The sequence below is a fragment of the Pongo pygmaeus genome, chromosome 19, assembly GCF_028885625.2.
Source record: "Pongo pygmaeus isolate AG05252 chromosome 19, NHGRI_mPonPyg2-v2.0_pri, whole genome shotgun sequence".
Lineage (NCBI taxonomy): Eukaryota > Metazoa > Chordata > Mammalia > Primates > Hominidae > Pongo > Pongo pygmaeus.
This window is the reverse complement of record NC_072392.2, coordinates 87,409,844-87,422,802: the sequence shown is the minus strand read 5'-3', so window position 1 is coordinate 87,422,802 and position 12,959 is coordinate 87,409,844.

The window sequence follows — 12,959 nt, the reverse complement described above, 5'->3', positions numbered from 1 at the left end:
AATTATGTTTCCTTTTTCACAGTAACAAAATCTGACTCAGGAGAAATATAACTTAATTCTTAGGAAAACAAGGGTAAGTGAGTTGGAAAGCAAAGGAGACAAAAAGTCAAATATGTTTATTTACAGTGTACAGTTCATGTTTCTGAACATATTAATTTTAAAATGTCTTAAATTACTGATCTCAAAACTTTTTTCTATATCAATACAGATAAATAAATAAATACACATATTAGGCAAAAGCAACATCACCAACCTTATATTTCCCATCCATGGTCAAATTTTAAAAGGAGAGTAAAAGCTAAGCTTTACTGAGTGAGTGTTTACTGACTAATAAGGCAAGAAAAAATGTGATGAGTGTACTTTACATCTTACTTTTGTGGGCTCTTAATTTTTTTTTTCTAGTTTGTTTTCAGTAAAGACAGTGGGTTTTCTTTAAAATAATTTTTTCTTTTAAATTGGCACAAATTACCTTAGGTCAGTATTTTGGTTTTAATAATTAAAACATTTTTAGAGTAATGTAATTCAACAAATATTTTAAGAGATTATGTTTCCAGAAATGGATTCTTTGGAGAGAACTCGGATGACTATCAGTTTTGGCCCTGTAAGATCTTGGAGATCTATAAGATAGATACTTATATAACTTACATGATATATGTATAGTATATTGCTTATGTAACTTATATAACTAGCTATTATTTTATATAACTAGCTATAATATGACAAATCCTTTGCTAGTAGTACTAACAACGTTTTATAGGAGCACAATTAATTTTACTTAGGATAAGTGTTATTATTGTTTTTATTATTGTTCTGTTGGTCACTCAAAATTTCATTCTAATTGTACCCTGAGTTTGTTAAAATACCATACTGTATTTTTGTGTAACATGTAAATAGGCATTAATTTTTGAGAAATAGAAATGTTTATCCTTAATGTATTTTTAATTTGCTAACATTGATTTCTTATTTTCTTTCCTGAAATAGCATATTTCCTAAAATGAAAGAATTTATTCTCAGATGAATAATTTTTATATCAGCTATTCTTATAAGGTAAAAGTTTAATTATTTTTTATTTATAATGTATTGTATGTAAGCAATTCTCAATGCTGCTGTTTAAGAAAAATAAATATGATTATATTAATAATAAGCTTTAAGTGTTGAAAATTTAAGACAAGTCATTTTGTATACTGAAGTGAATTCTTTGTTATTTAGTGCTGATAATTGAATAATGAGTAGCTCATATTAAAAATAATGCAAAAACGTGGCACTAAAATTGTTAGCAATTTTTTTCAGTATCTGAGGCTAGTTTTCAAGTGCAGAAGGAACATTGACAATTACTTTATGTTTTAATTTACATTCAGATTTTAAACAAACTAGGTATGTTTATAGATCTTTTTGTCTTGAATGTATTTTTTTTGTAAATAGAAAGCAATCACTTTAACTTACACATTATTACATATAACAGGTTCAGTTACTCTGAAATATTTAGCACTACTTACATATTTATCACTTTCCTTAGAATTTTTGAATAAATTGATTCATACAAACACTTAGGCAATATTTTAAACTTAATGAACAGATTCTTCCCAAGTGCCTAAACAACTCTTGCAAATCAAATTACCTTTTTAAATTAAAAAATCAAGTTCTCAAGAATTTCAAACATCATTTGGTGTTTCTTTCATTTTTGAGATAGGGTCTCACTTTGCTGCCTAGGCTGGAGTGCAGTGGCTCAATCCTGGCTCACTACAGCCTCAAGCTCTCGGGCTCAGGTGATCCTCCCACCTCAGCCTCCTGAGTAGCTGGGACTACAGGCATGCACCACTGCACTCAGCTAATTTTCGTACTTTTTGTAGAGATGGGGTTTTGGCATGTTGCCCAGGCTGGTCTCAAACTCCTCCCGTCTTGGCCTCCCGAAGTGTTGGAATTACAGGTGTGAACCACTGTACCTGGCCTTCAAGCATCGTAAAAATAGGCAAAATACACAAAACTTCCTGGTTATAAGGCTTGCAACCACACTTGCATAAATATAGTAATGTGTTACATAACAGCATTTTGGTCAAAAATGGGTCACATAGTAAGATTATAAAATATAATACTGTATTTTTCTTGTACCTTTTCTGTGTACACAAATACTTACTATCATGTTACAGTTGCCTACAGTATTAAGTATAGTAGCATGCTGTCCCGGTTTGTAGCCTAGGACCAACAGGCTGTATCACATAGCCTAGATGTGTAATAGGCTATTGCCTAGCACAGTGACAAAATTGCCTAATGATGCATTTCCCAGAACATATCCCTGTTGTTATGTGATGTGTGTACAAGATTCTTAAATAAATACAGTATCAGTACACTAATCGGAAGTAATTTTTTCACCGTGTCTACATATATACCTTTGCAGAGTTAAACATTTGCCAATGAAAGAGCTATCTCACACTATCAAAATTTATCCCTTTGATAATTTGAGACCAAGAGATGGATGCTAATTAGGTTTCTCAGTTAACGATTAGGACTGATCAAGGGGTATCTATCAACTAAACTAAATAATGACATAAGCATAGAACCTGGATCTGCCTTCTAAGACTAAACTGGCAACTGTTGAGGTGGCCCTTCTTTTATGTTCAAACTTTGATTTTTGAGCTTTAAGTTGTAAGTTAACTCAATCTAAGTTTCAGGTTTTTGCAACTCAGTATTTTCCCCTAAAACAAGATGTTATTTAGGTTTTATTATTACATTTCATCCAAATTCATGATAATATGACTTTCCAAGTTCTGTGTTGTGACTATAGTATAATGTGCTTAATTAGTGAAAATGAATTCCTCAGACCGGGTGCAGTGGCCCCCACCTGTAATCCCAGCACTTTGGGAGGCTGAGGGTCAGTAGTTGAAGACCAGTCTGGCCAACATGGTGAAACCCTGTCTCTACTAAAAATATAAAATTAGCTGGGTGTGGTGGCATGTGCCTGTAATCCCAGTTAGTTGGGAGGCTGAGGCAGGAGGATTGCTTGAACCCAGGAGGCAGAGGTTGCAGTGAGCCAAGATCGCGCCACTGCCCTCCAGCCTGGGCAGCAGAGTGAGACTCTCTCTCAAGAAAAAAAAAGAAAGAAAGAAAATGAATTCCTCACCTGGGTTGCAGTTTTACTTTCCTTTCTGTTTTGTAATTCTTATGTGTCTAATTAACCATAATACTATGGTCATTTTACCGACAGAATAATACCATTATTGTTTTGATTCACCTTATCTATTAACATATCTTTGTCATATAGTTGTAGGAAAAGATGCTGAGTACTAGTTGTGATGTATATGTATTGGCTAGTAATTTCTTTGGCCAAATTATACTATTGATACTGTTATGTGATTATTATGTAATTGATATTTGTTTTCTGTTGACTACATTTAAATTCTCATACATCAATGTACATGAAATCAAGTTTGTGATAGAATGAGATTAAAATTATATATCAAGCTTTACAAATTGGTAAGAAATCTCAACTTCTAGTGTTATCATATCTGCTAATTTTAAAAGACCTTATCTGTATCTTCTAATTCTTTAGTAAGTAGGCATCCTTTGAATTTGCCTTCACCAAATTAAGACACTAGATAGTTTTTAGAGCCATCTATGATCGTGCCTAAAGTCTTTAAGTTTCAAAGAAAGACTGCTTTTCATTATTATTCAGTATTCACAAATATTTTATTGTATATCAGTTAAGAATCAAGCACTTTTCTAAGCACTAGGCATATACATTATTGAAACAATAGACAAAAGTCTCTGCCCTCACTGAGCTTTTATTATAGTAAGACAAATTACCTACTTTAAAAAATACGTAGTATGTTAGATGATGGGGAGGGAGATAAGGACTCTTGGTGCTGCAGATGAAAGCACACTGATCTCATGTAGGCAAGACTATACTGAGAAGGTGAGTTGGTACTGCAAGTACGAAGGCCCTGAGGCAAGGTGTGAGTGGCGTATTTGAGAAACAGGACCAGTGAAGCTTTAGCTAACTGATGATCAAGGGGGACACTAGTGGAAGATGGGATTGAAAGGGCCCTTATGGACATTTTATTGACCTTTAATGAGATCGGAGGTCATTGAAGGGTTTTGAGTAGAGGTGTGGCAACATTAGGCATATTTGAAAGGAACAGTTTAGCTGCTGTGTTGAAAATAAATCAGATATGAGGGGACAGAGCACAAGAGACCTGTAGGAGCCCATTGCATTTTATTAGGCAAGAGATGGTGAGTTGAATCAGGAAGGTGATAAGAAGTAGTCTAATTCTGAATATTGTGAAGGTGGAGATTATAGTACATGGGGTATGGGAGAAAGAGAGTCAATGACACCAGGGCTTTTTGGTTTTTGTTTTGTCTGAGCCTCTGGAAGAGTAGAATTATTAGCAATTATTATGTCTCTGAACGTATCTTCTACTAGTATCACAAGTGGATGAAGACCGTGGAAGTTTAGGTTTGAGGATTTGAGGGAAAGATCAGTTTTGTACTTGTTAAGTTTGAGATGCTCATTAGACATCCAAGTGGAGATGTCCAGTGAGAAAAGGAAATAAATATTGGGAGCAGTGTTAGTTTTGGAGCCCACTCACAAGCTGAGAGTCAAGGGGTATTGATGGTACAGCAAGGCCCTAGCAGTAGTGAAACATAGGTAATGTTAACTGAAGCACACTGCCAAAAGGCAAGGCAGTGTAATTTCCTTACTTCTTACCCAGAGTAAGGAAATTCTGAGAACAGATCTGAGACCCAGTGGCACAAATCTTAGCTACTGAAGAACTGAAAAGAAGGAAATTGTAAAGTGAAATTGAGTTTGTGATTGATTTCTTGGGAAAGCACTGCTGGGAAAGAGGAAGACAACTTTGGCAGGGGCCCATCCCTTGGAGGCTTGATGATGTAGAGAAGTCAGGCAGCTGAAGAGTTCTACAGAAACAAGTTAATATCACAGTCAGAAGACAGACCACCAAAATCTCACTACATGGTACTATTTACTAAAGAAATTGCATTTCACTGTACCAACAGAAGAGTGCTTTAGTTTGGAAACTAGGTTAGCCACTCTTAAACCCTCCGTTTCCTCTATTCCAGGACCATAGAATGGCCCATTGTTCCAGGTTCCTGTGGATGGTGAAATGAACTGCCTATATTCCCCTTCAGAAATAAAGAACTTATTTCTCCGGCCTCTGAGAGTGCTACCATCAAACAGGTCACACTCTTCAACTCCCTAGGGCAGCCTTAGCAAACTAATACAAGCCCCATTCCAGGATCTGCTCCTAACTTCCTTCCTAATGCCCAATAACAAGGATTAAGACATAAAGTAACTTGACCAAAGTTGTGCTGGTATTTCTGAGGGAAGAAATGTACTGTATCACACAAGAACTGCAGGAGCTAGCCACATCTACCCATAAGAGCTAGGAGAATATGCATAGGACTGGATTTTAAGGTTGCATGATCAAACGATGCAGAACATAAAGTTGGATAAGAGTTTATTCAAAGTACTCTTCTGGCCTAAAGGATTTTTAATATCCTGGCAAGAATCCCAAGAGATGGTTCTTAGCAAGAACACACTGTTAAGATGGTTCCTGCATGGAAAAAGCAATGGCCCACCCAATGTCATGTATAAATATTGAAAAGCCATGGTACATGATGCAAGAAAAGGGTGAAAACACCCAGAAAAATCAGGCATCCTGCTTGGGTGTACTATATGTGTTTGGAAAACACAGTAGATGACTAAATTCAAACGAACAAGGAATGTACTATTAGGGCACACCAACATCACTATACAGCTAGTGGTGGCTGTCCTATGAGCTGATGGTAAGTGATACCATTATAACACTGGGCTCACAGAGAGCAATGGGGATGATAAAATCCTGACTAATAGAGGCCAGGTGGCAGCACTTAACAATTAGAAACCTAAGAAACCATGTGGACACAATTACTGTAAAAAGAACTGCAGAGCTCTCAACACAGAACAACTCTGTCGAAAGCCTGACACTGAGAGACTTGACCAAATTTTAGCACGGCCTCTAGCAGCATAAGGCAGTGTCCGTAGGGTGATCGCAGGTCCCTACCCCCATTAAAAAACCAGTCTGAGAAAGCTCAATACTACCAGAAAAATCTGCTTTTTGTTGTAGCCAACACATGATAACAGGCCCCTGATCTACTTTCTTAGAGCATTTATTTACTAAAAGGAGCTTATAATTATAAATATGTATCTTTTGCAGCTCACACGTTTCTTTCTCCAACGACCTGGGAATCATTCTTTTTAAAAATAGTTATCAAGAAGGATAAGGCCTCTGTCTTCCAGTCTCTGTGAGAGGATAGAATCCTAACTTTGATAATTGCCAGCTAAGAAACACAGCTGACCTAATCACATTCACACTGACCAACCCTTTGTACTTTTCTATTTCTCTGACTCTGCTGAGCCCCTACAACCTCCCTACTCCCACTCTCCTTTTTAAACACCCCAATCACCTCTGTACAGATCAGAAGGCAACTCAGCTCTTTCCCCTACTCTCAGTAGTTACCAAATAAAATTTGTTTTCATTGCTTTAGTTTTTAAGCCATGTTATCTTTGACAACAGCTAGGCTGTGGGGGATGGCGACAGTGATCCACAGTTATGGAGATATTTAATAGAACATTGCATCTCTAGGGGCCAAATGAATGGATCATCAATGGAGTACTCATTCTTTACAATTAAATCAATGATGGGTGATCAGAAGGTTGAAGACAATTGCCTCAACAGAAGGTCATGAGCCCTCTCTAGTTTCAGGATCTGAGCCAGTTTTTGTACCCACAACCCATTGAAAGAGAAGTTGGGTCCCTAGGAGGAGGGACCCTGCAAATGATATATGGTATTGGTTTCCTCAGACCTCCTCCAAAGTAATCTATAGCCTTTAACTCAGGTGATTATATACTGGAGAAAGCGGAATGCCCAATCATTTTAAGGTCTGTTTACCATAGGGTTAAAGTTGACACAAGTCCAAAGACTCAAAGTAAAGTATCATCATGGCCTCTCTGACAGAGTAAGAGGCATTTGAGGTCTAGATAATAACTAAAATCCTAGCCTAGAGCTAGTTCATAGAGAATCCACTAGTCTGTAGACCTATCTGTCATGTCTCTAGTCCCTGAATTTGTAATTGGAATAGATAAACATGGGAGTTGGCACAACCTCCATTGTTTTCTTGACCTATGGGGTAAGAACTATCATAGTGTGTATACTAGTTTTCTAGGGCTGCTGTAACATAGTACCACAAATTGAGTGGCTTAAAACAACAGAAACTTATTCTCTTACAGTTCTAGAGGCCAAAAGTCCAAAATCAAGATGTCAGCAGGGTTGGTTCATTTTTGGATACTCAGAGGAAGAATCAGTTCCATGCCTCTTTTCTAGCTTCTGGTAGTTGCTGGAAATTTTTTTTTTTTTTTTTTTTTTTTTTTTTTTTTTTTTTTGACAGAGTCTCACTCTGTTGCCCAAGCTGGAGTGCAATGGCGTGATCTCGGCTCACTGCAACCTCTGCCTCCCGGGTTCAAGCGATTCTCTTGCCTCAGCCTCCCAAGTAGCTGGGATTACAGGTGCCTGCCACCATGCCCAGCTAATTTTTGTATTTTTTAGTAGAGACAGGGTTTCGCCATATTGGCCAGGCTGGTCTCAAACTCCTGACCCATGATCCACCCACCTTGACCTCATGATCCACCCACCTTGGCCTCCCAAAGTGCTAGGATTACAGATGTGAGCCACTGCGCCCGGCCAGTTGCTGGAAATTCTTGATGTTCCTTAGCTTGCAGATGCTTATCTCCAATCTTGTCACATAGCTGTCTTCCCTGTGAATGTCTTGTGTCTTCTTCAAAGGTTGCCAGTCATTTTGAATTTAGGGCCCACCCTACTCCAATATTACCTTGTCTTTTTACATCTGCAAAGATCTTTTTTCTAAATACAGTCACATACTGAGGCTTTTAGGAAGGACATGAATTTTGGGGAAACTACAGTGGAAAAACTGTCCTAGCCCCAGTCAACATAGGAAATAAAAACGTTTCATTTTGGGAGAGGGAATGGGAAAGGAATGGAAGAAGTTAGCGCCACCCTTAAAGACCTAAAGATGCAAGTGGGAGGGGGATGGTCTTTATAATATTTCCGTGTTAATATACTAGTCTTGCTCCTGCAAAAATCCAATTCTAGAGGAGGATATTAGTCTAGAACAAATTCAGCCGACTGTTGGCTTCAGTTGAGTAGATTAACCAGATGTGCTATCTTTGCCAGAGCTGATTAAGAAGAGCTTCTGTCACGTGGTATACAGCCACTGATTTGGCAAATGGCTCATTTTCCGTTCCAATCGGAAACATTTTGCATTGATCTGGAATGTACAAAAGTATACATTTTGCTCTGCCCTAAGGTTACGTTTAGGGTTTTCCTTCTCTCTGCCAATAAATTGCAAAAGAGACCTGGATCAGCTGGACATTTCATAGAACGTGACACTTGTCCACTCCATTGATGACATCATGGATTAAATGAGTTAAGAAGTGGCTAGTACATTGGAAGCCTTGGTTAGACATTGTGCTACAGAAGGAGTATATCGAAATCCAGTGTCATTAATATTTGACCAGAAAATAATAGCTTTTGCCATCTCCTCTTTACTATCCAAAATATACTGGATTTCTCCTTAGGAAACCTATTTTGCACCAAAGTGATTTGCTATTGTTTAATACAGGGTATCTTAACCTTGGTACTATTGACATTTTGGGCTGGATAATTTTTCGTTGTGAGAGGCTGTCCTGTGCGTTACAGGGTATTTGTAACATTCCTAGCCTCTTCCCACCAGATGCCAGTAGCACACTCTCCCAAGTGACAACCAAAAATGTCTCCACACTTTGCCAAATATTTCCTGAGGGAGGGTTGGGGTGGGGGTAGGGAGAGGAAGACAAAATTACTCCCATTTGAAAATACTGATTTAATGCATTGATTTGGGTTGAAAATTGATTCATTTATCCAAAGGTGTCAGTGGAAAAGTTAGTTTTAATGATTTTCTGTAGTTTTTCCATACACAAGCAATGTTTCATACTCAGTGCTCAAAGGAGGTGGATTCTTGATTCTGGTTCACTCAGATTGAGGTAGTAGGAAGAAAATTTCAATTCTAATCTTGTAATAAATACATTCTATCAGAGTTTTATAGACTCTATCTGCAGACTTATTCTCAAGGTCTTTGTGCATATTTGAATGCATGTCTTCTTTCAGTGCTGTTTTGAGTTAATCCTAGGTTATCTTTGAATATTTTGTGAACTATGTTCTTACATGTGAAGTTATTTATTTTCTATTCTTAAGTCATTTCTCAATGGGGTTCCCAATTTGGGACCACTCACTGTGGGCAGGGGGGATTTACAAGCCTGCATTATAAATATTAGGAGTAGGTGCCCTGGATAAAAATAAACTGTTTATAAAGACACTGTGGCAGATCCACAAGTTTGAATAGCTTTGCTTACGTTTTGAAGTTCAAAGAAAGAATCTTTTCAAAAAATCCTACTACTATTTGACTTGGCCATATATATATATCGGTATTGTAAGATGCAAACCCAGGATCTTATCTTTGTCCTCATGGTTATTCCCATGCAGCTAAGGATACAAAACCTATACAGCAGACAACTGAGACAAAAGTTGAGAATTGAATTGTATAGAAAGCCACTGTAAGTTTTCTTTTGCCTAGTTAAAGCTCAAAAGAATTTACAATGTACAATTTAAATTCAGAGTTGTAACTGTGCTGGGGGACAATGAATTTTACACTGAAATGTGACAGTGTCAAGATTATTTAAAAGTATTGCATCTCTAACTTTAAAATTAAGTTGTTTTTTTTTTTTTTTTAAATCTCAGTAACCATGAGAGATACAGTTTCTAATCCTGCCAGGTGGAAGCAGCACAATGCAAGGTGTGGGTGGGTGCCTAGTATGTCTAGTAGAAATGGGACAGAAAAAGAGTGAAACTCTGACCACCAGATGGCAGCAGAGGCTCGTGCCAAAGGGATACCTTTCTGGTCCCAGAAAGGGGTGGGGTAAGGCCGCTTGAGTAGTGGCAGTGACAGCAAGGCAGTCTAAGAAGCCAGAACTGAATGAACTAAGAAGCCAGAGCTGAACTCTTCTGAGCCAGAGTCACCCAAGTGCTAGTTCATTTGAGAAATGATGAGGCAGTAATAGAGTTCAAGAGGTTAGAACAAAGAGTAAGAGGGGTGAGCCAGAGGATAGTCCTAGCCCTTCAACAAACTTAAAGAAGGCAGAACAGCTAGAGGTTAAAAAGGACAGGAATGGTTCTTAGATAGGACAGGACAAGAACCTGAAGTTAGATTGTAATCACCAGTTATAAATCCCTCCTTTGGTCTCTTTGAGCAGCCACAAAACAGGAAACGTTTCAGGCACTCTCCAAATGGCACAGAATCTAGTTATCTCTAATATTGAAAGTAAATTTTATTGATAACTGGGATAACTTGGAGGGAGATGGGCAGAGATGGTTAAAGGAAACCTCCAGAAATGGTGTTGTTTGAGTATCGTCTTTTTAAATAAAGGTATAACCATAGTCTCAAATCTAATTTTTTATTTCTCACTTCTTTTGCTTCAAAAGGTAAAACCAGTGAAAGTCACATCCTTCAGAAAAATTAGTTAATTTTTTTTCCTTAAGCAAATCATTACTTAAGAATTTAATTGATAATTCCCACTGGGAGAAAGCATCAAGATGAGCAAAAAACAAGTGGCATTTTAATTGGAATATTTAAGAAGTAAAACAATTCCAACTGTTAGACTTGATGTATAAGAACTAAGCATTAAAAATGGTAATTAAGATTAATTGAAGGTTTACTCTGTGAACGCCATTGTTTCATTGCTCTATGCAAATTTTGTAGACTATTGGTACATTGACCAGCAGCATCAAAATTAACTGGGGAGAGTGATGCCAACAAGATGACATAATAGAAGGTAACCCATTTGGTCTTGAGCCTACAACCAAAACCATCTGCCAAGGAGTCCAGAAAGAATCATGTACACTAGTGCCTCAACAGAGAGCCTTCTCTGACTGCTGACAATGAATCTGAAAGTTGCCCTGTGACTTGACTTCAGCCCTTCTCTGCTGAAGTCCCAGCTCAGAACTGCTCACGCAAGGACCTAGAATGAGACTCGCCCGTATCTTGCATCCTGGGAGTCTGAACTTCCATGTTGTGCTCTCCAGCCTCTGTCTCATAGTAGATCCTGAGGGAAGCCAGCCTCAGTTCTGACCCCTCTGCAGTCAGGGAACTAGCCCATCTGTGCAGAGACCTGCTGGGAGATGCACACTCATCTGAGCCAATAAGATAGGCTTGCCAGCTGCCATTCTGCAGGAGATCCAAGGGTCCCCAGTCTCAGCCCTGGCCTCACCTGCTGCAATCAAGGAACTACCTCACCTGTCCAGGGACTATAGGAGATGGACATCCATCTTAGCTACCAGAACAGTCTTCTGGGTTTAGGTTTCTGGCCAGATTTTTCATACAACCTGGGTACCCTTCTTTGGTCTTCCCCAGGTCTATCTGGGCTAGAAAGCTGCATAAATCTCAGAGCTCTCCCAAGATTCACAGCAAACCTGGGCTTAGCATGCCCTTTAATGCTCTAATGCCGAGACAGCTGTACTGCTCTTGGGCTCAGGGAAGACAACAGTCAGTCTCCTTAGAGTCTGTGGAAGGTCTCCTGGAGAAGAATGGACATAAACAAAGCCAGACTGGGGAAACTAGAATAAATGCCTAATCCTTCAATGTGCAGACATTGTCACACATCCACAAGCATCAAGAACATTTAGGAAAATATAACCTTACCAAGTGGACAAAATGAGGCACCAGGGACTGGCCCTAAAGTGATGGAGATTGTGATCTTTCAGACAAAAAACGTAAAATAGCTGTTTTAAGGAAGATCAATGAACTTCAAGAATATACAGAAAAACAATTCAGAAATTTATCAGATAATTTAATGAAGATTGAAATAATAATAAAAAAAAAACCCACAAACATGCCGGAGTTGAAAAATACAAGGAACATAATGAAAAATGAAATAGAGACCATCAAGAGCAAAACTGATCAAATAGAATAAAAACATTAGTGAACTCAAAGACAGGCTGTTTGGAAATAATCAGAGGAGGTAAAAAAAAGAATGAAGAGACAATGAAGAAGGCTTATGGAACTGATGGAACAACATTAAAAGAGAAAATATTCCAGTTGGAGTTAAAGAGAGAGTTGAGAAAGACAAAGCAGTGTGAAGTTTATTCAAAGAAATAATAATAGGACTTTCCAAACCTGGAGAAAGATATAAATATACAGGAACTGGAAGATCACAGCTCATCAATCGGATTCAACCCAAATAAGAATACCCCAAGATATAATCAAACTTTGGAAGGTCAAAGACAAATAAAGGACCCTGAAAATAGAGAAATAAAAGAAGCAAATAGCATATAAGGAAACTCCAATACACCTGACCAGAGACTTTTCCAGCGGAAGCCTTACAGGCCAGGATGGAGTGGAACATGATGTATTCAGAGTACTGAAGGAAAATAAAACTGTCAACCATGAATACTGTATCCAGCAAAGCTGTCCTTCAGAAATGAAGGAGAGATAAAGACTTTACTAGACACACAAAAGCTGAGGGGAATTCATTACTATCAGACCTGTCCTATAAGAAATGCTGAAGGGAGTTCTAATCAAGACAAGAATGCTAACATGATTGTTATTCTAATACTGTAATTGTGGAGCATAAACCACTTATGTCGTTAGTATGAAGAATAAAAGTCAAAACTATTAAAAGTAATAAATTATTTGCTAAGAGATAGGCAATATAAAATGTAAAATATAAAAATGAATTGTGACATCAAAAATTCAAAATGTGGGAGGAGAATGGAATTAAGTGTACGGTTTTTTTTATTTTCCTTTGCTATCAAAGTTAAGAGGTTATTTTAAAATAACTTGTTATAACAGATGTTTTT